Genomic DNA, 24,715 nt, shown 5'->3' with positions numbered 1-24,715 from the left:
GTCCACCTGTTGTTGTCTCATGTTTTTGGCAGTGTTTCTGGTTTTGTCTACATGTGGAAGCTTTCTTGGGCATCTTCCTTTCCCAAGCTTTTTGGCATCTCCGGCTTTATTTCCAACACAAACCCACCAGTCCATACACTCAGAAAGGTATGCAATTTCAGTTTCTCTCTCACTTTCCCTCTCTTTTTGTTCTTTTTGATGACTCGTTCCTTGAAATTTGATAGAATTGTAGAAATAGTTGAAAAACCAGTTGGTAAATCTTGGTTTTTGGTGTTGGGTATGTATGCAAGTGGACTTAAATCATTTTTAGCTGAAAAGATTTAATAAACAAATCCAGTTCCTAATTGAAAGGAAAAATATTGACTTTTTCAGCTTCATTAGTAGTTTTAAGCTTTGGATAACCACCCCATTTTTTTATTTTGTGAGAATGTTAGAAATAGTTTAAAACCCAGTTGGTAAATCTTGGTTTGTGGTGTAGGGTATGTATGCAAGTGGACTTAATCATTTTTAGCAGAAACCCATTTTGTGGATTTAATAAGCAAACCCAATTCCTAATGGACTTATGGAAGAGAAAAATAAATATTTTCAGCAAAATTAGTAGTTTTTAAGCTTTGTAGTAGCATAGTGGAGAGCACAGTTTGGAGGGTTGCATCTACAGTGATTATTATCAACTATATAATCCAATTTGATTCTCTGCGCTGTAAAAATTAATTAGAATATAAGTTTTTGAACCTAGTTCTAATAGTTTTTTAGCATACATTTCTTGGGATTTTTTTCTTGTTCTCTTAGTTTTTGAACTTATTAATTGGGCTTCCGATTTGATAAGCTTCTTAGCAAGTCCAATATCCATTGATGAATTGAGATAGCAGGAAGTAATGATTGACAGCCTTTGTTTTGACTTGTTCATCAAATAAGCTTCTTAGCCAACTCATGCATTAATGCCCCTTTTGTCGTCATAAACCTTGAGCCAAGTTATTTAAAAGCCCAAGATGTATGTTTTCTTATTTTGGTTAATAATCAAATCGAATCAGTTGAACTATATATATACACACACACACATTTCCCTTTTTTAGAGTTTTGCGTAATTTACATATGCTATGAACCTGGTTAAGTCACCCTATTTAATCTTCTTGGCCCTCTCCACCACCCTTAATAGCAGATGACGTGTGTCAGGACTTGATGAAATGGATTGAAATTAAAGGAGGCATTAAAAAAAAACACATAAGCACAATCTGTCATGTGAGCTAGTGGGCAGCAAGATTTAAATAAATACTTTTGAGTGTAAATAGTGACCATTTCTGTTAATCACTCATGCTTTAGTCATTCAGAGATTCATTATTTGCGGGCTTTTGCAAGAAAGGTCATGATGTTCAATCCAGTTTATACTTTAAATGCTTAAATTATTTTTCAGATTTCTCTTGCTTGTTTAAAGCATATTTTATCTGCTTTTTATATTGGTCGTATGGTTAATTTATGATCAGGGGAAGGGTATTGAAGAGGATATAATGGACATGATTGATAGAGAAGCAGATGGAAGTGATAGTCTTGAGGGTTTTGTTTTATGTCACTCTATTGCTGGAGGAACAGGCTTAAGTTCTTACTACTCTGTCTTTACTGTTCACCTATAAAACCTTAAAATATTTTATATATTTGGGGACAACACTTATCCTTTTACGGCATTGCTGAGTAACTAAACTAAATCTTACATTTACTCTTTGGCAATATTTTAATGGAAATTAGAGCTGATTCATAATTTCAAATTTAGATAATGAACTGAAATGCTTTGTGCTGGGTGTTGGACTAAATTCAGATTGCACTTTGCGGTTTAAAGATGAATAAAAAATGGAATTATGAGAACCTCAAGCACAATTATTATCATTAAATTTTAACCCAGTGACGGGTATCTTTTACTTATCTTTTGTATTTTGTAGTATTTGCACAGTTGCATGTGCATGAATGCTTGAAGTGCTTCCTTGTGTATTTTTTGTGTGATCTCACTTAAAATGGTGCAGGTATGGGTACATATCTATTGGAAATTCTAAATGAGCGCTTCAGCAAAAAACTGGTTCAATATTGAATGTCATCCAAGGGGAAGTGGACCCTACTCAGGTAATATTTGAGCAATTTCAGAATATTTTCATACAAATTTCTATACAATTGATTGTATGGATAGACTACCTCTATGTTTTTATGTGATAGACTGTACTTAAATATCAGTTTCTTTTAACTTTTGGCCATAAAAAATTGAAATTAGTATATTGCCAATGAGCTCTAGGCTTTAGCTCAACCAGTAGCCCCTCAATGTTAAGCTTTAGGCCCAATCCTCTTTAAAAAGAAGCACTTTAAGTTCCACACCTTGGAAATAAACCCACACTAACTAGCGATGATTTTTTTTTTTTTTTAGTAACTAAAATGCCATCAATAAATTGCATTTTTTTATCTTAAAACTTTCAAAAATTGCATTTGGACCTGAAATTTTTTTATATTTATGTTTTGAGCCCAAAACTATCTTAAAATTGCATTTTGACCTTGAACTTTTTGATATTTATGTTTTGACCCTAAAACTTTCAAATTGTATTTTGACCTGAAACTTTTCCCATATTTTATGAATTAACCCTAGAACATTCCCAAAAATTGTAAAAAGTTGCATTTTGAACTTAAACTTTCCTATATTTATGTTTTGACTCTAGAACTTTCTCAAAGTTGTTTTTTGACCCCCCAAAGTTCCTAAAATACCATTTTGTCCTCAAATCTTTTCTAAAATGGCAAGAAAGCCTTCCAACTTCTCAAAAATTGCAAAGCAGCTCCTCAACCATTAGAAAGTTGTTTGAAAGCATTTTAAACATTCTCTAAGTTTTTTCAATCATCTTTAAATTCTTAGTTCTACTTGTCTTTGTTTAAGATAAATACGGTGTAACTTGTTTGATGCATATATTTGGAGTTTTGCACTTACTTTTTGATGGATAATTATGTATTTGCTTACATATATCTTTATGGTTTTGTATGAGTGATATGGTTTCCCGACCGCACAACTTAAAACACAAGCTCTATCAAACAAAAGCCCAATTTGAAAAGCCATATAAAAAGCCCAACCCAAAATAAAATTAAATATATTCAAACCTAAATAACAGGCTCAATCCACCTAATCCCATCAGCAATCAAACTCATACAAAAATAACACTTGGGACTCCACAACTATATTAAAATAATAATATTTTCTTTGTCAAATGATATTGTTTTCACATTTTATAGATTTTAAAACATTGAGTTTCTTGTGTCTTTTAGCGTTAGGAAAAATGCTTGGAGAGAGCTTGCTATAAAATGCTACGCTATGGAGTAAGGTAAGCTTCATCAATTTTGTCATGCAATTTGCTTTTCTAGTTAATGTCATGCAATCACATGTTTAACTATGCTTTTTAGTCTTTATTTCTAGAACAAAATTATTCACCTGTTTATGCTTTTTGCATATGTCTACATGCACATGCATTTTCCATATCATCTCCTAGTATAGATTTATGAGCTTATATAATCACATCGTCATGCACTTTTCCATGTCATTCTTTAGGGTAGGTTTCACAAGTTCATAAGCTCAATAATGAACCAAATGCCAAATTTTTTAGATAATTTTTAAATGTTGAACCAAAAAACTGAATACTGTTTTAGAATTCGTTTTGTTTTGTCTGTTAGAATAGAATATTTCGGTAAAGGCCTATTTCAACGTACAATTTCAAGGTTACCATTAATATATATAAATAAAATTATCAATTCAAAAAAAAAAAAAAAAATCAAATAATAAAAATAGAAATGACTTGGTGTTCTAGTAGTAATGTTATTGTATTAGTAGATTTCTCATTGGGCGGGTATATGGACCAATCCAACACATTAGCCACCTACCGACTTGGATGGGGAACACACTTAAAGTCCAAAACCATAAAAATATTTGTGTGAAGCTTAATGTCTCTCTTTATTTGTTATCTAGTAGAGAAATTATAATATCCAAGTTCCCCACATCTCATTGTTACACTTGGTTCTCTAGACCCACCACGAAACCCTAGAAAAAGTACACTCAAGTATTTTCTTACACAACTCCTATCCGTCCATCTCAGACACTAAAAACAATGAAAATAAATCTATTGCCTCACAAACCTTCAAAACTAGAGGATGCAGTAGGAGCTATAGCCAAAGTAGAAAACCCTTTCCTCTTTAGTATGGGAATCTCCAATCTCACTTCCTACCTTCATCTTCTCTGCTTGGGTAGCTCACTCACAATTCTATACTTTCAACATACGCAATTTTTTGAAAAACATTCACAATTTTTATACTAATCTAGACAATTTGTACATCTAATGTATGCTTTTTTCCGTTGAATTTACATAATTGTGTACATTCAACTTATCTAACGTATGTACATTTTTGACAAATCCAATGTGTAAATTCATACATTTAATGAATTCGAATTTTTCCATGTCATTGGACTATTTGTCCATCTAATATACCAATTTTTCATTGAATTTTGATGATTTTGTACATTCAACTAATTTGATTTTTTCAACGAATTCAGACTTTCTATACATTTAATGTGTACAATTTTCACTGAATTTTCATGATATCGTACATTTAATGAATTTGAATTTTTTCCACGAATTTGGACTTTCTGTACATTTAATGTACACAAATTTCCATTCAATTTTCACGATATTGTACATTTAACAAATTCAAATTTTTCCACGTATACAGACTATTTGTCCATCTAATGTACTCAATTTTCCATTGAATATTGATGATTTTGTACATTCAACAAATTTGAAATTTTTGTACATTTAATGTACATAATTTTCTATTGAATTTTTATGATATCGTATATTTAACGAATTCGAATTTTTGAACGAATGCGAACTTTTTGTACATCTAACATACATAGTTTTCCATTGAATTTTCATGATATCATAAATTCACTGAATTTGAATTTTTCTATGAATTCGGACTTTCTGGCCATCTAATGTACATAGTTTTCCATTGAATTTTCACGATATTGTACATTTAACGAATTCGAATTTTTCCATGTATTCGGATTATCTGTCCATCCAATGTACTCAGTTTTTCCATTGACTTTTGATGATTTCGTACATTCAAAGAAATTTGATTTTTCAACGAATTCAGGCTTTGTATATATTTAATGTACCCAATTTTCCATTGAATTTTCACGATATTGTACATTTAGCCTACGTTTGGATTGCACTGAAATTATTTCAGTGCCTGCGTTTGGTGTTTTTCTATGAGTCCTGTGCACTGAGTCTCACGCACTATTCACATTTAAAAATTATTTCGCTACAATGTTTTCAGTTTTCAATAATAAGCGGTATTTAAACAGACCCTTAATGAATTCAAATTCTTCCATGAATTTGGACTTTTTGTACATTTAATGTGCACAAATTTTCATTAAATTTTCACGATATCATACATTTAACGAATTCAAATTTTTCCACGTATTCGGACTATCTGTCCATCTAATGTACTCAATTTTCCATTGAATATTGGTGATTTCGTACATTCAACGAATTTGATTTTTTCAATGAATTTGAACTTTCTGTACATTTAATGTACACAATTTTTCACTTAATTTTCACAATATCGTATATTTAATGAATTTGAATTTTTGAACGAATACGAACTTTTTATACATCTAACATACACAGTTTTCTATTGAATTTTTACGATATCGTACATTCAACGAATTTGAATTTTTCTACAAATCTGGAATTTTTGTCCATCTATTGTACACAATTTTCCACTAAATTTTCACGATATCGTAGATTCAACGAATTGGTATTTTTTCAAGAATCCAAACTTTTTGTACATTTAATGTTCGTTGTTTTCCATCGACTTTTCACGTTATCGTACATTTATCGAATTCGAATTTTTTCATGTAGTTGGACTATCTTTCCATCTACTGTACTCAAATTTTCATTGAATTTTAACGATATTTTACATATAACGAATTCCATTTTCTTTCATGAATTCGTATTTTGTATATCTAATGTATAGAATTTTCCATTGAATTTGTACAATATCGGATGTTCAACGAATTTGAATTTTTCTACGAATTTGGATTATTTGTCCATTCAACGTATATAATTTACCATTGAATTTTCATGATATCGTACATTCAACAAATTCGAAATTTTCCTAAAATCTAGACTTTCTATGTATCTAATGCACACAATTTTCCATTGAATTTTCACTGTCATACATTCAACGAATTCAAATTTTTCCTCAAGTAAGTATGGACTTTTTGTACATCTAATGTACACAATTTTCCATTAAATTTTCACGATATCGTATATTCAACAAGTTCGATTTTTTTCACGAATACAAACTTTCTGTACATCTACTATACATAAATTTTCATTGAATTTTCACGATTTCGTACCTTCAATAAATTCAAAATTTTCCACGTATTTTTATTTGTCCATCTAATGTACTCAATTTTCCATTGGATTTTGACGATTTTGTACATTCAATGAATTCAAATTTTTCTATGAATCGAACATTCTATACGTATAATGTACACAATTTTCCGTTGATTTTTCTCGACATTGTACATTCACCGAATTGGAATTCTTCTAGGAATTTGGACTTTCTGTACATCTAATGTACACAAATTTCCATTGAATTTTCACTATAACATTTAATGAATTCAAATTTTTCCACGTATTTGAACTATCTGTCCATCTAATGTACTCTTTTCCATTGAATATTGATGATTTTGTACATTCAACGAATTTGATTTTTTCAACGAATTCAGACATTTTGTACATTTAATGTACAAAATTTTTCACTAAATTTTCCAGATATCGTAAATGTAATGAATTCAAATTATTGAACGAATACAAACTTTTTGTACATTTAATGTTTACATTGTTCCATTGAATTTTCACAATATCGTAAATTCAACGAATATGAATTTTTCTACGAATTCGGACTTTCTATTGTACATAGTTTTCCATCTATTACTGTACACAGTTTTCTACTGGATTTTCACAATATTGTAGATTCAACAAATTTGTATTTTTCCAAGAATCCGAACTTTTTGTACAATTAATGTCCGCTGTTTTCCATTAATTGTTCACGTTATTGTACATTTATCGAATTTGAATTTTTCCATGTAGTTGGACTATCTGTCCATCTACTATTCTCAATTTGTCATCGAATTTTAACGATATCGTACATTCAACAAATTCAATTTTCTTTCATGAATCCATATTTTCTGCATATCTAATGTACAGAATTTTGAATTGAATTTGCATAATATTGTACGTTCTACGAATTTGAATTTTCCCATGAATCTAGACAATCTGTCCATTCAATGTACACAATTTTCCATTGAATTTTCGTGATATCGTACATTCAACGAATTTGAATTTTTCCTAAAATCTAGACTTTCTGTACATCTAATGTACACAATTTTCCATTAAATTTGCACTATCGTACATTCAACGAATACAAAATTTTCCTCAAATATGGACTTTTTGTACATCTAATGTACACAATTTTCCATTGAATATTAACGATATCGTATATTCAACAAATTTAAATTTTTTTCACGAATACGGACTTTTTGTACATACACTATACATAAATTTTCACTAAATGTTCATGATATCGTACATTCAACGAATTCAAATTTTTCTGCGTAGTTGAATTATTTGTCCTAATGTTCTCAATTTTCCATTGAATTTTGATGATTTTGTACATACAATGAATTTGAATTTTTCCACGAATCCAAACTTTCTGTACATATAATGTTCACATTTTTTTTGTTGATTTTTCTCGACATCGTACATTCAACGAATTGGAATTCTTCCATGAATTTGGACTGTTTGTATATTTAATGTACACAATTTTCCATTGAATTTTCACGATATCGTACATTTAACGAGTTCGAATTTTTCCATGTATTCGGACTATCTGTCCATCTAATGTACTCAATTTTCCTTTGAATTTTGATGATTTTGTACTTTCAACGAATTCATACTTTCTATACATTTAATTTACACAATTTTCCACTGAATTTTCACGATATCGTATATTTAACGAATTTGAATTCTTCCACGAATTTGGACTTTTTGTACATTTATTGTACACAAATTTCCATTGGATTTTCATGATATCGTACGTTTAATGAATTCAAAATTTTCCACGTATTCGGACTATTTGCCCATTTGTTGTACTTAATTTTCCATTTAAATTAAATTGGTTTTGTGCTTCAACAAATTTGGTTTTTCCAACGAATTCAGACGTTCTGTAAATTTAATATACACAATTTTCCATTGAATTTTCATGATATTGTACATTTAATGAAATTGAATTTTTGAACGAATACGAACTTTTTGTACATCTAACATTCACAATTTTCCATTGAATTTTTCATGATATTGTATATTCAACGAATTTGAATTTTTCTATGAATTTAGACTTTCTGTCCATCTATTGTACAAAACTTTCAGTTGAATTTTCACGATATCATAGATTCAATGAATTCGATTTTTCCAACAATTTGTACTTTTTGTACATCTAATGTGCATTGTTTTCCATTGACTTTTCACTTTATTGAAAATTTATTGATTTCAAATTTTTCCATGTAGTCGGACTATTTGTCCATCTATAATGCTCAATTTTTCATTGAATTTTGACGATATCGTTCATTCAACGAATTAAATTTTCTTTCATGAATCCGTACTTTCTGTATATCTAATGTACACATTTCCTATTGAATTTTCTTGGTATTGTATATTCAACAAATTTGAATTTTTTCATGAATACGGACTTTCTATTCATCTACTATACATAAATTTTCATTGAATTTTCACGATATGTACACATTTTCCTATTGAATTTTCACAGTATCGTATATTCAACAAATTCGTATTTTTTAACGAGTAAGGACTTTTTGTTCATCTACTATACATAAATTTTCATTAAATTTTCACGATATCGTACATGCAACGAATTCAAATTTTTCCGCTTATTTGAACTATTTTCCATCTGATGTACTTAATTTTTCATTGAATTTTGATGATTTTGTACATTCAACGAATTCGAATTTTTCCTTGAATCCGAACTTTCTGTACATATAATGCACCCGATTTTCTGTTGATTTTTCTCGACATTGTACATTCAACGAATTGGAATTCTTATACGAATTTGGACTTTCTGTACATCTTATGTACACAATTTTCCATTGAATTTTCACGATATCGTACATTTAACAAATTCGAATTCTTCCACGAATTTGGACTTTCTATACATCTAAAGTACACAATTTTCCATTGAATTTTCACGATATCATACATTTAACGAATTCAAATTTTTCCACGTATTAGGACTATCTGTCTGTCTAATGTACTCAATTTTCCATTCAATATTGATGATTTCAGACATTCAATGAATTTGGACATTCTGTACATTTAATGTACATAAATTTCCACTGAATTTTCACAATGTTGTACATTTAATGAATTCGAATTTTTGAACAAATATGAACTTTTTGTAAATCTATCGTAAACAATTTTCCGTTGAATTTTCACAATATAGTACATTCATCGAATTTGAATTTTTCTATGAATTCGGACTTTCTACCCATTGAATTTTCATGTTATCATACATTGATTAAATTCGAATTTTTCCATGTAGTCAGTCTATCTGTTCGTCTGCTGTACTCAATTTTTCATTGAATTTTAACAATATTGTACTTTCAACGAATTCAATTTTGTTTCATGAATCCGTACTTTCTTTATATCTAATGTACAGAATTTTCCATTGAATTTGCACAATATCGTATGTTCAATGAATTTGAATTTTTCTACAAATCTGGACTATTTGTCCATCCAACATACATAATTTTTCATGATATCATACATCCAACGAATTCGAATTTTTCCTTAAATCTGGACTTTCTGTACATCTAATGTACACAATTTTTCATTGAATTTTCACTTTCGTACATTCAACGAATTAGAAGTTTTCAACAAATTTGGAATTTTTGTACATCTAATGTACACAATTTTCCATTGAATTTTCAAGATATCGTATAGCCAACAAATTCAAATTTTTGCACTAATAAGGACTTTCTGCACATCTATTGTACGTAAATTTTCTTTGAATTTTTAAGATTTCACACATTCAACGAATTTGAATTTTTCCACGAATTCGAACTTTCTGTATATATAATGTACACAATTTTCGTTGATTTTTCACGATATCGTACATTCAACGAATTGGTTTTCTTCCATGAATTTGGACTTTTATGTATGTCAAATGTACACAATTTTCCATTGAATTTTCACGATATCGTACGTTTAACAAATTCAAATTTTTCCGGGTATTCGGACTATCTGTCTTTTTAATGTACTCAAATTTCCATTGAATTTTGATAATTTCATACGTTCATCGAATTTGATTTTTTCAATGAATTCAGACTTTCTATACATTTATTGTACACAATTTTCCACTGAATTTTCACGATATCGTACATTTAACGAATTTGAATTCTTCCACGAATTTGCACTTTCTATACATTTAATGTACAAAAATTTCCATTGAATTTTCACGATATCATGCATTTAACGAATTCAAATTTTTTCGTGTTTTCGTACTACTTGTCCATCTGATGTAATCAATTCTCCATTGAATATTGATGATTTTTTACATTCAATGAATTCAGACTTTCTGTACATTTAATGTACATAATATTCCATTGAATTTTCACGATATCGTACATTTAACGAATTTGAATTTTTGAACGAATATGAACTTTTTGTACATCCAACGTAAACAGTTTTCCATTGAATTTTCATGATATAGTACATTCATCGAATTTGAATTTTTGTGCGAATCTGGACTTTCTGTCCATCTATTGTACAAAGTTTTCCATTGAATTTTCTCGATATCGTAGATTCAGCGAATTCGTATTTTTCCATGAATCCGAACTTTTTGTACATTTAATATACATCGTTTTCCATTGACATTTCATGTTATAGTACATTTATCGAATTCGAATTTTTCCATGTATTTGGACTATCTGACCATCTATTGTTCTCAAATTTTCATTGAATTTTAACGATATCATACATTCAATGAATTCAATTTTCTTTCATGAATCTGTACTTTCTGTTTATCTAATTTACATAATTTTTCATTGAATTTGCACAATATCTTACGATGAACGAATTTGAATTTTTATACGAGTTTGGACTGTTTGTCCATCCAACTTAGACAATTTTCCATTGAATTTTCATGATATCGTACATTCAACGAATGTGAACTTCTCCTAAGTTTTGGATTTTCTATATATCTAATGTACACAATTTTCCATTGAATTTTCACTGTCGTACATGCAACAGATTCAAATTTTTCCTCAAATATGGACTTTTTGTACATCTAATGGGCACAATTTTCCATTGAATTTTAAGGATATTGTATATTCAACAAATTCGAATTTTTTCATGAATACAGACTTTCTGTACATCAATTATACATAAATTTTCATGATATTGTACATTCAACGAATTCTAATTTTGCCGTGTATTTGAACTATTTGTCCACCTAACGTTCTCAATTTTCCATTGAATTTTGACTATTTCGTACATTCAATGAATTCAAAGTTTCCATGAATCCGAACTTTCTGTACATGTAATGTACACAAATTTCCACTAAAATTTCACGATATCGTACATTTAACGAATTCGAATTCTTCCACGAATTTGTACTTTCTTTACATTTAGTGGACACAAATTTCCAATGAATTCTCACGATATTGTACATTTAATGAATTCAAATTTTCCCACATATTTGGACTATTTGTCTATCCGATGTACTCAATTTTCCATTGAATATTGATGATTTCGTACATTCAACAAATTTGATTTTTTCAATGAATATGAACTTTTTGTGCATTTAATGTACACAATTTGCCATTGAATTTTCACGATATTATACATTTAACGAATTCAAATTTTGAATGAATACAAACATTTTGTAAATCTAACGTACACAGTCTTCCATTGAGTTTTTACAATATTGTACATTCATCGAATTTGAATTTTTCTACGAATTTGGACTTTCTGTCTATCTGATGTACATAGTTTTCGTACATTCAATGAATTCGATTTTTCCATGAATTTGGACTTTTTGTATGTTTAATGTGTACAAATTTCCATTGAATTTTCATGGTAATGTATATTTAACGAATTCAAAATTTTTTATGTATTCGGACTATCTGTCCATCTAATGTACCCAATTTTCCATTGAATTTTGATGATTTCGTACATTCAACGAATTTTATTTTTTCAACGAATTCAAACATTCTATACATTTAATGTACACAACCATGATATTGAATATTTAACGAATTCAAATTTTTGAATGAATACAAACATTTTGTACATCTAACGTACATAGTTTTCCGTTGAGTTTTCACGATATTGTACATTCATCAAATTTGAATTTTTCTACGAATCTGGACTTTCTATCCATCTGATGTACACTGTTTTCGTACATTCAATGAATTCGATTTTTTCCACGAATTTGGACTTTTTGTATGTTTAATGTGTACAAATTTCCATTGAATTTTCATGATAATGTATATTTAACAAATTCAAATTTTTCTATGTATTTGGACTATTTGTCCATCTAATGTACCCAAACTGTGTACGTTAGATGTACAATTTTCCATTGAGTTTTCACGAAATTGAATATTTAACGAATTCAAATTTTTGAATGAATACGAACATTTTGTACATCTAATGTACACAGTTTTCCATTGAATTGAATTTTCATGATATCGTACATTCATCGAATTTGAATTTTTCTACGAATTCGGACTTTCTGTCCATCTAATGTACACAGTTTTCATACATTTAACAAATTCAATTTTTCCACAAATTTGGACTTTATGTACATTTAATGTGTACAAATTTCCATTGAATTTTCAAGATATCGTATATTTAACGAATTCGAATTTTTCCATGTATTCAGGCTACCTGTCCATCTATTGTACTCAATTTTCCATTGAATTTTGATGATTTCGTACATTCAATGAATTTGATTTTTTCAACGAATTCAAACTTTCTATATATTTAATGTACACAATTTTCCATTGAATTTTCACGATATTGTACATTTAACGAATTCGAATTTTTCATGTATTTAGACTATCTGTCCATCTAATGTACTTAATTTTCCATTGAATTTTGATGACTTCATACATTCAACAAATTTGGTTTTTTCAAAAAATTGAGAGTTTCTATACGTTTAATGTACACAGTTTTCCATTGAATTTTCATGATATTGTACATTTAACGAATTTGAATTCTTCTACGACTTTGGACTTTCTGAACATTTAATGTACAAAAATTTCCATTGAATTTTCACGATATCGTACTTTTAATGAATTCAAATTTTTCCACGTATTCGGACTATATGTCCATCTAATGTACTCAATTTTCCATTGAATATTGATGATTTAGTATATTCAATGAATTTTATTTTTTCAATGAATTCAAACTTTCTGTACATTTAATATACACAATTTCCCATTGAATTTTCACGATATCGTACATTTAATGAATTCTAATTTTTGAACGGATATGAACATTTTGTACATCTAACATACATAGTTTTACATTGAATTTTCACGATACCGTATGTTTATCGAATTTGAATTTTTCTTCGAATTCGGACTTTCTGTGCATCTATTGTGCATAGTTTTCCATTGAATATTCGCGATATTGTATTTTCAACAAAATTCAAATTTTATCACAAATACGGACTTTTGGTACATCTACTATACATAAATTTTCGGTACATTCAACGAATTCAAATTTTTCTGTGTATTTGAATTATTTTTCCATCTAATGTACACAAATTTCCACTGAATTTTGACAATATTTTTTCAACGAATTCAGACTTTCTTTACATTTAATGTACACAATTTTCCATTGGATTTTTACGATATCATACATTTAACGAATTCGAATTTTTGAACAAATACAAACGTTTTGTACATCGAATTTGAATTTTTCTATAAATCCAGTCTTTTAGTCCATCTAATGTACACAGTTTTCCATTGAATTTGCACGATATCGTGCATTTAACAAATTCGAATTTTTTCATGTATTCGGACTATCTCTCCATCTTTGTACTCAATTTTCCATTGAATTCTAATGATTTCGTACATTCAAAAAATTTGATTTTTTTTTAATGAATTTAGACTTTTTCTACATTTAATGTACACAATTTTTCACTGAATTTTAACGATGTCATACATTTAATGAATTCGAATTCTTCCATGAATTTGGACTTTCTGTATATTTAATGTACACAAATTTCCATTGACTTTTCACGATATTGTACATTTAACAAATTAAAATTTTTCCCCGTATTCGTACTATCTGTCCATCTAATGTACTTAATTTTCCATTCAATATTTGATGATTTCATATACATAATGAATATTATTTCTTCATCAAATTTGGACTTTTTGCACATTTAATGTACGTAGTTTTTCACAAAATTTTCACGGTTTTGTGGATTTAACGAATTTGAATTTTTTAACAGATTTGAACTTTTTGTACATCTTACGTACTCAGTTTTTCATGAATTTTCACAATTTCCTACATTCTACGAATTTGGACTTTCTGTCCTTCTATTGTACACAGTTTTCCACTAAAATTTCACAATATTGTAGATTCAACTAATTCGTATTTTTCCAACAATCTGAACTTTTTGTAGATTTAATGTACATTGTTTTCCATTGGCTTTTCACGTTATCGTATATTTATCGAATTTGAATTTTTCCATGTAGTCAGACTATTTGTCCATCTACTGTACTCAATTTTTCAGTTAATTTTAAGGATATTATACATTCAACGAATTCAATCTTTTTTCATGAATCCATACTTTTTGTATATCTAATGTACAAAATTTTCCATTGAATTTGCACAGTATTGTACCTTCAACAAATGTGAATTTTTCTATGAATCTAGACTATCTGTCCATCCAACACACACAATTTTCCATTGAATTTTCATGATATCATACATCCAACGAATTTGAATTTTTCGTCAAATTTTCCATTGAATTTGCACAGTATTGTACCTTCAACAAATGTGAATTTTTCTACGAATCTAGACTATCTGTCCATCCAACATACACAATTTTCCATTGAATTTTCATGATATCATACATCCAACGAATTTGAATTTTTCGTCAAATTTGGACTTTTTGTACCTCTAATGTACACAATTTTCTTTTGATTTTTCACAATTTCATACATTCAAGGAATTGGAATTCTTCCACGAATTTGGACTTTCTTTACATCTAATGTATACAATTTTCCACTGAATTTTGACGATTTCATACATTCAACAAATTTGAATTTTTCCACAAATCTAGACTTTCTGTACATATAATGTACATAATTTTCCATTGATTTTTCACGATATTGTACATTCAATGAATTTGATTTTTTCAACGAATTCGGACTTTCTGTACATTTAATGTACACAATTTTCCACTAAATTTTCACGATATCGTACATTTAACGAATTCAAATTTTTGCACGTATTCGGACTATCTGTCCACGTATTCGTACATTGAACGAATTTGATTTTTTTAACGAATTCAGACTTTCTGTAGATTTAATGTACACAATTTTCCACTGAATTTTCTTGATATCATACATTTAACGAATTGAAATTTTTGAACGAATACGAACTTTTTGTACATCTAATTTACATAGTTTTCCATTGAATTTTCACGATATCGTTCATTCAACGAATTTGAATTTTTCTACAAATCTGGACCTTCTGTCCATCTAATAACATTTCAACAAATTCAAATTCTTCCACGAATTTGAACTTTCTGTACATCTAATGTACACAATATCGAACATTTAACAAATTATAATTTTCCCACATATTTTGACAATTTTGTACTTCTAATGTAAACAATTTTCCATTGAATTTTCATGATGTCGTACATTCAACGAATTTAAAAATTTTAAAGTATATGGACTTTTTGTACGTATAATTTACACAATTTTCTATTGAATTTTCACGATTTTGAACATTCAACGAATTTGAATTTTTCCATGAATCCGGACGTTCTGTTCATCAAATATACATTATTTTCCATTGAATTTTAATGATTTCGTACATTCAAGGAATTCGAATTCTTCCACGAATTTGGACCTTCTGTACATCTATTGTACACAATTTTCTATTGAATTTTCATGATATCGTACCTTTAATGAATTTGAATTTTTCGATGAATTCAAGTTATCTGTTCATGTAATGTACTTAATTTTGCATTGAAAATTAACGATATCGTACATTCAATGAATTCAATTTTCTTCACAAATCTGTTCTTTCTGTACATCTAATATACATAATTTTCCATTGAATTTTCACGATATCGTACATTCAATAAATTTTAATTTTTCTATGAATCAAGACTTTCAATCCATTTAATGTACAAAATTTTCCATTCGATTTTCATGATATTGTACATACAATGAATTTGAGTTTTTGTACAAGTCAAAACTTTTTATACATCTAATGTACGCAATTTTCCATTCAATTTTCATGGTATCATACATTCAATGAATTTGAATTTTTCTACGAATCTAGACTTTCTGTCCATCTAACATACACAATTTTCCACTGAATTTTCACGATATTGTACATTCAACGAATTCATATTTTTCTTCGAACCCGAACTTTCTATATATCTACTGCACACAATTTTCCACTGAATTTTCACAATATCGTATATTCATCAAATTCAATTTTTTTTCACAAATCCGAACTTTTGGTACATATAATGTACACAATTTTCCATTGAATTTTCACAATATTGTATATTTAACAAATTTGAATTTTTCCATTAATCTGGACTTCTATACATTTAATGCACAAAATTTTCCATTGAATTTTCACGTTTCATACATTCAACAAATTAGAATTTTTCCACAAATCTGCATTTTCTATACATCAAATGTACATAATTTTCCATTGAATTTTCACGATATTATACATTCAACGAATTCAAAATTTTCCATGAATTTGGACCATCTGTACATCTAATGTACACAATTTTCCATTGAATTTTCACGATTTCGTATATTTAATGAATTCAAATTTTTCCCCAAATCTGGACTTTCCGTACATCTAATGTACACAATTTTGTACATTCAACGAATTTGAATTTTTCCACAAATTGGGACTTTCTGTAATTCTAATGTTCATAATTTTCCATTGAATTTTCACTGTTTTGTACATTCAATGAATTTGAATTTTTCCAAAGATTCGAATTCTCTATGCATCTAATGTACACAATTTTCCATAAAATTTTCATGATTACAAACATGAAAGGAATTCAAATTTTTTCACAAATTGGGTATATCTGTAAATTGAATGTACACAATTTTCCTTTGAATTTTCATAATTTCGTACAATCAAGGAATTCAAATTTTACCACATATTCGGAATATCTATCCACCTAATGTACTATATTTTCTATTGAATTTGTGTCCACCTAATGCACACAAATTTCCATTAAAATTTCACAGTTTAGGAAATTCAACGAATTCAAAATTTTCCATAAATCCAGACTATATGTACATTTAATGTAAACAATTTTTCCATAGATTTGAGCGCTATGTACATCTAATGTGCACAAATTTTCATTGAATTTTCACGATTTAACACATTCTACGGATTTAAATTTTTCACGAGTCTTGTCTATCAGTACATCTATTGTACACGATTTTCCATTGAATTTTCCCTATTTCGTACATTCAACAAATTTGAATTTTTTTCGCAAATTAAGAGTTTTTGTACAGCTAATGTACAAAATTTTCCATTGAATATTCACAATTACCTACATTCAACAAATTCGAATTTTTCTGCAAATTCGGAAGAACTGTACATATAATGTGCACAACTTTCCATTGAATTTTTATGATTTCGTACATTCAACGAATTCAAATTTTTCCACATATCCGAACTATCTGTTCATCAAATGCACATAATTTTCCGTTGAATTTTCATGATTTCATACATTCAATGAATTGAAAATTTTCCACAAATCTGAACTATCTATAGCTCTATTGTACACAATTTTCCATTGAACATTCATGATTTTGTACATTCAACAAATTTGAATTCATGTTTTTTAATATGGTTGGAAAAATGTCTATTGTTATAGTAAGCCAAGAGGCTTGGATGTTAGAAAAAGTAGTTGCTATCCCGTGCAATACACAAGAAAGTTGTTTGGTCAATCAATTGACACATAACTTCCCTAATATGATTATAAAAATTCAATATCAAGGTATAAATTATATACCTACATAATAAAATTTCAGTGTAATCTCCCTCCCTCCCCCCTTTAGCCCCATCATTCCATACACATTCAAATATAATTCATACATTACATTAAGCATTCTTGATGTCCAAGATGTATCTAAATTCTAACATTGCCAATAAACAAATATGCTACACCACAATGGGATTGAAAAGGCAACATAATGCTAGTTTACATAATTGTTGTAATCATCACTTTCCACTTTAATGAGAGACAGAGAGAGAGGTGGCAGTTGTGTTGCATCTCTTAAGATGATTTTGCCCTATACATTTTTCCTTTTGATAAGTAATCAACCCAAAACAAAATAAATGTACCACTTTTCAGAGTATGCACATTTGGGAGATTAAATTAAAGGTAAAGAAAAATGAGATAATGAGCCCACCTAAAGATTTCTTGCTCTTCTTCTTGATGTTGACTTCTTCAACATCATCCAGAATCAAATTTGTGTACTCCTCGAAGCCTTGTAGAGCATAAAAATTAACATTTGAACAAATTTATAGTATTCACTTAAAATTGTGAAAGATGCTAGTAATTATGTTGATATCAACCTTTTAACCAAAATTCAACATTTTAATGTTTGCACATTAGTCAGCTATTTTGCCATTCTTAGTTGCAACATATATCTTTTTATCTATGACAAATATGGTGCAACATACATTGCTCTAAGAAATATGTAGAATCCTTACCCTAAAATCTAAAAGAACAAGCCACAACCATGGATAGGAGGGCAGAACAAAAAAATTACATGTTCACACAGATTTCTAAATTCTCAAGATGGAAATTTGACAATATCACATAAATACTTATCATAAATGTGAAACATATATAATATATGCACAATCATCTTTGATAGGCCAAGAATGTATTGACCCCTTGGGTGAATTACCCAATTAATTAGCAAAGTGAATTAATTAGATTCGATTACATGCAATAAGCGTGGTAGCACAAACAAATCATCAAATAACTAAATGCAACGAAAAATAAATTTGACACTGGTGATTTGTTTACGAATGGAAAAAACCACCGAGGCAAAACCCCAACGGGTGAATTTAAGGTCACCATCTTGAGAATCCACTATTATCATAACAAGCAGTTACAAGTAAAGGAATCGTACTATCTTATACTAACCTACAGTTGAACCCTTACCCCAATACACAATTGGACTTGTAATGTAGTGACAATCTCTCCTTTCAATGCACGGCTTCAAGTACATGACTGACCAATCAATGCACGGATCCCAATACGTGACTAACACACCAACTTGAGAAAGATATTGGCTGCAAGGTTTTTCAGTTCATCCACATGATGAAGATCAAGAAACTCCGTGGTCATAAAACCCTATGGCATACAAACACAATAACTTCTTCAAGAGAAAGATGAACTAGGGTAGATTGTCTCCGATCACAAGATGCATGTAACAACAAGTGCAACAACCTCTGCATCAAGTGAGATGGCCCTTAAAATAATTCTTATATATGTCTAGAGTTGTGAGAAAAGAAAAACTAAACACATAGCTTGGATATGCGTGAAAAACAGATCTGAAAATTTGAATGTCGTATTCTCGATAAAGACAGCTGTCGAGCTTCGAATATTAAACCTCAATAGATACATATGTCGAGCTTGAATGACCAACACTTCTTTACTTGATTCTTGGACAGATTTGCATGGCTTCAATACTTGGACTTGGACTTGAACTCTTTCCTTGAAGTATTAAACATATCTTAAATCTACCCAATTATAAGTAAAGTGCGTTTTGTGAAAGGATTAGCTAATTCTATATGACATATGTTCTTAACATGTTCTACATATGTCCTAACAATCTCCCTCTTTGGCAATCCGTGACAAAACCACAACAAACATTATGATCTCTGAGGGACAACTCATCGGGATCTCACTAAGAGACTCCCAACCTCAACTGTAACTAATAGTGGGTAGAGTGGTATCGGAGAAGTCCGATAAGATAATGTGGCATTCTGAATGAATGCCACATTTGGAGAAGTTCTCCGAGAAGTGCTAACAAGCCTTCTCATCACGGAACCTGACATGTAGGGGAATAGAGTCGGAAGAAGATGCCCTTGAACGAAAAGGGTTCTAGGACGGAGTGGATTTGCGCTTGGATGCCATGCACAGACTATCTAAGAGAGAGAGAGAGAGAAGCAGAATAGCACCAATCAACATATATACCAAAAGGAGAGAAAAGAATGGTACGTATGCATGATCATGTGACGTGTAACAAGAATATCATCATGGGCTTAGCCCAATCCAAACCTACCAGCACACAAGTTTCCAACATAGAGAATACACATCTAAATGCATGAAACATTGTAAAAAATGCAAATGAAATGCAATGCATGAGCATATAATATCATTTAAGCAAAACCAAACCTAAAAGATTTCGCAAATAACTCATTAATTTTCAAAAACCCCAAAAATTTCACAAAAACCCAAAACCTAGGTCTAAATGAGTGAAATGCATGAAGAATGAGAGATTAAAGAAGCATACTAGAGGTAAGAAGCAAGATTTAGGCTGAAAAACTAGTGGGGAAGATGAAGGGTTTGAGGGAAAAGTGTTTGGGAGAGAAAAGAGAAAGATTCTATCGAGAGAGATCGGAGAAAAATGAAACAAAAATCACGCTAGATCTATTTAAAGAAAACGCATCTCGTTGGATCGAGAGTTATCGAGCATCTGTCGAGCACTAATTCTCGATAGATGAATCTGTCGAGGTGTTGTTGAAAATCTGTCGATGGCAAAATACCTCGATGGATTGAGAATCTATCGGATAGACAGAAACTTTCTCAATGGATCGAGAATCTGTTAAGAAGCTATCGAGAAAAATTCCAAAAAGCTTCGATGGATCGAAGATATGATAAGATCTATCGAGAAAAAGCAGTCCAAGGGTCTCGATAGATAGCAATCTGTCGAGATCTTAATGAATAGCTTTTTCTTCACTTGTTTTTGGGTCAGATCTTCATGACTTTAACACTTGACTTGAACACTTATTTCTTGAATTACTAAACTCATCCTAGATCTATCCAATTACAAGTAAAGCGTATTTTGTCAAAAGATTAGCCAATTACATAAAATATGTAACGACTTAAGGAAAAGCGCTAGCCACATTTGCGTTATACCTTAAAAGGACTAGTCACAATTGAAGCTCCTCGTAGTTGTTAACAAAGGCCAGATCTACCCAGTAAATACCCGATGTGAGACTCATCACATACCTACACACATCACACAATCAATCAAATTGGAAATCACAATCTCCCCTACTTAAATCCCTAATGTCCTCGTTAGGGCCCACTTTGTGGGGTAGTGTCTCTGAGCCCACACGGGATTACCGAGTCGGCTCTGATACCATATGTAATGACCCAAGGAAAAGCGCTAGCCACATCTGCACTATACCTCAAAAGGACTAGTCACAATTGATGTTCCTTGTAGTTGTTAATAAAGCCCAGATCTACCCAGTAAATACCCGATGTGGGACTCATCACACACCCACATACATCACATAATCAATCAAATTGGGATATCACAATTAGTGTAATGCCCCAATTTTTTTTTTTTATGATTATCATCGCACCTTGTCATTTTTAATATAAAGTTGAGGTACTATATGTGTGTGCACGTTAAGATAGGAGTAGACAATTTTGTGGTGCGACAAATAGGTGAGAAAATTAAATTTTTAGTGCATACAATTTGGTGCGGCAATTAAAATAATAATTAGATAAAAGATAAAGATGTTTTATGGGCTTCTTGGAGACTAAAGAGATAAGCTCAAGTGGATTTTAAACTCCAACCCACTATCCCACCAAGCCCACATTTTTGATGTGTTAAAATATAAGGAGGAGTAAAAGATAAATTAGGGTTTTTATAAGAAGGGTTTCATCACTAAGGAGGCTAGGAGGTGTATTTTCCCTTGGAGTTAATTGAAGAGGCAACCAATTGTTCAAGGTATGATTTCTCACCGTTAGAAACAAAGAATTAAGGAGTTAGAATTTTATCATGGAAAAACTTTAGTGATGTGTAGATTGTTAAAAAGGGTTTTTTTTTTTTTTTTGGTTGCCTAGAATTGTTGTTTACACTGTTAAATCTTGGATTGCCCACTTCCCACTATGTGGGTTCTTGAACCGATTCATGGAATTTCAATTCCTAATCCAAGAACACAGCTGGAAAACTTCATTGTGGTTAATATATATATATATATATATATATATATATTATAGGATGGTTTTAATGTTAGGATGGCTTTAACGTTATTTCGTTGGAATATATATATAATTCTAGTTTTGGGCCACCGTGTGTAATCCATGAATTAAGTCATGGATCAAGATATCGTTCATGGAGATGGCCTTCACGTGTTCATCAGAGTTATGTAATAAAATTCTAGGTTGCCCACTATGTGAACAAGCCATGGATTGCAATATCTATTCAGGTATATGGCTCTTACAGTTTTCATTGGGGTTTTATATTAAATCCTAGGTCAATGATATTTTTGGCTACTGCCTTCCTCATGGCAATATGATTTTCGATTAATATAAGGGAATATTATTGCTTAGAGCATCATTGGTTAGAGAAACTTTAACTTAGTGTTAAAAGTGTTATTAGTTCAGCAAAATATAATCTTAGTGAGTCCATTTGTATAGTTCTGTAAGCTTTATATTTTGTAGAAGATATTAAGTATATTTTATGATTGATGATAGGTCCTATTTAAGAGTGTTTTGAGGCTTTTTGGAGGTTTTTTCTGCTGGACTGTATGAGTGATTCAAGTGCTGTAACTAATTATGCATAATATACACAAGTTTCATTCTTTAGGTTCTTAGAAGTTAAAGGTTTTCAAAAGTTATGTTTTTAAAGATTACGTTTTCTAAAGTTTATCGAAAGCATTATTTTTACATCATTGAAAGAGAAACTTCGACTTTTAGACAATGTTTTAAAGAGAGACTTTGAATTTGAAATAATGTTTTGAATTTCCAAATCTCATTTAAAAGATGATTTCTAAACTAAACTATTTTCAGAAAATAATTGAGTTTCAAAGTAAGTTTTCTAAAAAGGTTCTTGCTCTTTAAGTTTGTTTAAAATCAAGTGATTTCAAAGTCAAATTCTTATTTTTCAAAGGATATTTAAGACATTTCCTTTAGCAAATTGGGCTTTCAAACTTACTCAAGAATTGTAAAAATATTTATATAAACTCTTCAGTTCTTATTCATTCCCTAAGAGAGTCAAGCATCCTTTGATTTATGTTCAATTTGATATTTTGATATTCGCTATGCCTTTTTATTTGGAATAATTGTTAATATTAAGAAAATTATTCTATTTTGTATATATTTTGTTTTGTGATATGTGACTCAAAATGACTGTTTTTAGAATTGATCAGATAAATGTGTAAATCTGCTCATAGGATTGTATGTGAGAATATGTGTTGATCCCTCACCAGCAGGGGTTAGATGTTGGTATCCGCTCACAGGATTGTATGTGAGAATATGTGATGTGTATATGTGACATTGTGCTCTGATCAATTATATGTATGTGTTTTCTAATGATTTTGAGATGTGATTATATATGTATTAAGTGATTCATTATATGTTTTGAAATAATTATTTTTGATACCATTGAATGAGTTTGTGAAAAAAAAAATCAAAATATTCGTGCTTTGCTTGACTCTATTCCATTGTATATTCTGTATAATTACTTACTAGATGTGTGGCTCACCCCATCAATTACTATTTTTTCAGATTAAAGTGTAGTTGGGAATATAGAACCTTTGGATCACTTTGTAAGGTGCAAGGTAGAGCATGGAAGTTGTAGGTGATTTCAGTATTACTTGAAGACTTATAGAATTTTAGTTACCTTTATTTTGTAATTCATGTTTTATACGGTGGAGATTATTTCCAATTTGTGGAGTTTAGCTTTTGTAAGAGGTTATTTATTAAGAGCATTGTTTCTTTGGAGTTTTAAATTATTTTGGATTAAATATGCTTATTGAGTTATATAAGTTTAGCAAGTTAGTCATGCATCTAAATTCATTTTCTATGGATTTGGGCCATGACAAAATATGTCCCTAACAGCCATATTTTTTATCAAGATAATCTAGTATTTGATCGACCCTATATCTATATCTATCATTAGCATTGACACATTCTAGTGGCCTAATTGGATCGTTGTAATGATGCCTTTCTCCATATGGTTTGAACCCTACTCTTCCATTATCTTGGCCATTCCTATCATAGCCAAATCTATTGTTTTCATTCCTTCGTCTTCTTCCTGGGTGTCTACCTCCACCTTCATTCCTAA

General features: G+C 30.0%; 1 long non-coding RNA gene across 2 annotated transcripts; it reads left to right on the top strand.

Moving 5' to 3' along the window:
* The first annotated feature begins 37 nt into the window (after positions 1–37).
* LOC115983386 lies at positions 38–24,336 on the top strand. Of its 2 annotated transcripts, XR_004090041.1 has the most exons (4): positions 38–147; positions 2,013–2,109; positions 3,286–3,341; positions 24,157–24,336. It is a non-coding gene; the product is annotated as an uncharacterized LOC115983386 (long non-coding RNA). The 2 variants fall into 2 exon arrangements; XR_004090042.1 differs by lacking the exon at positions 24,157–24,336 and having other exon boundaries at positions 3,286–3,401.
* Positions 24,337–24,715: the final 379 nt, after the last annotated feature.

The sequence above is a fragment of the Quercus lobata genome, chromosome 4 (genome assembly GCF_001633185.2).
Source record: "Quercus lobata isolate SW786 chromosome 4, ValleyOak3.0 Primary Assembly, whole genome shotgun sequence".
NCBI classification, from domain to species: Eukaryota; Viridiplantae; Streptophyta; class Magnoliopsida; order Fagales; family Fagaceae; genus Quercus; species Quercus lobata.
This window is presented reverse-complemented; position numbering and strand designations above follow the sequence as displayed.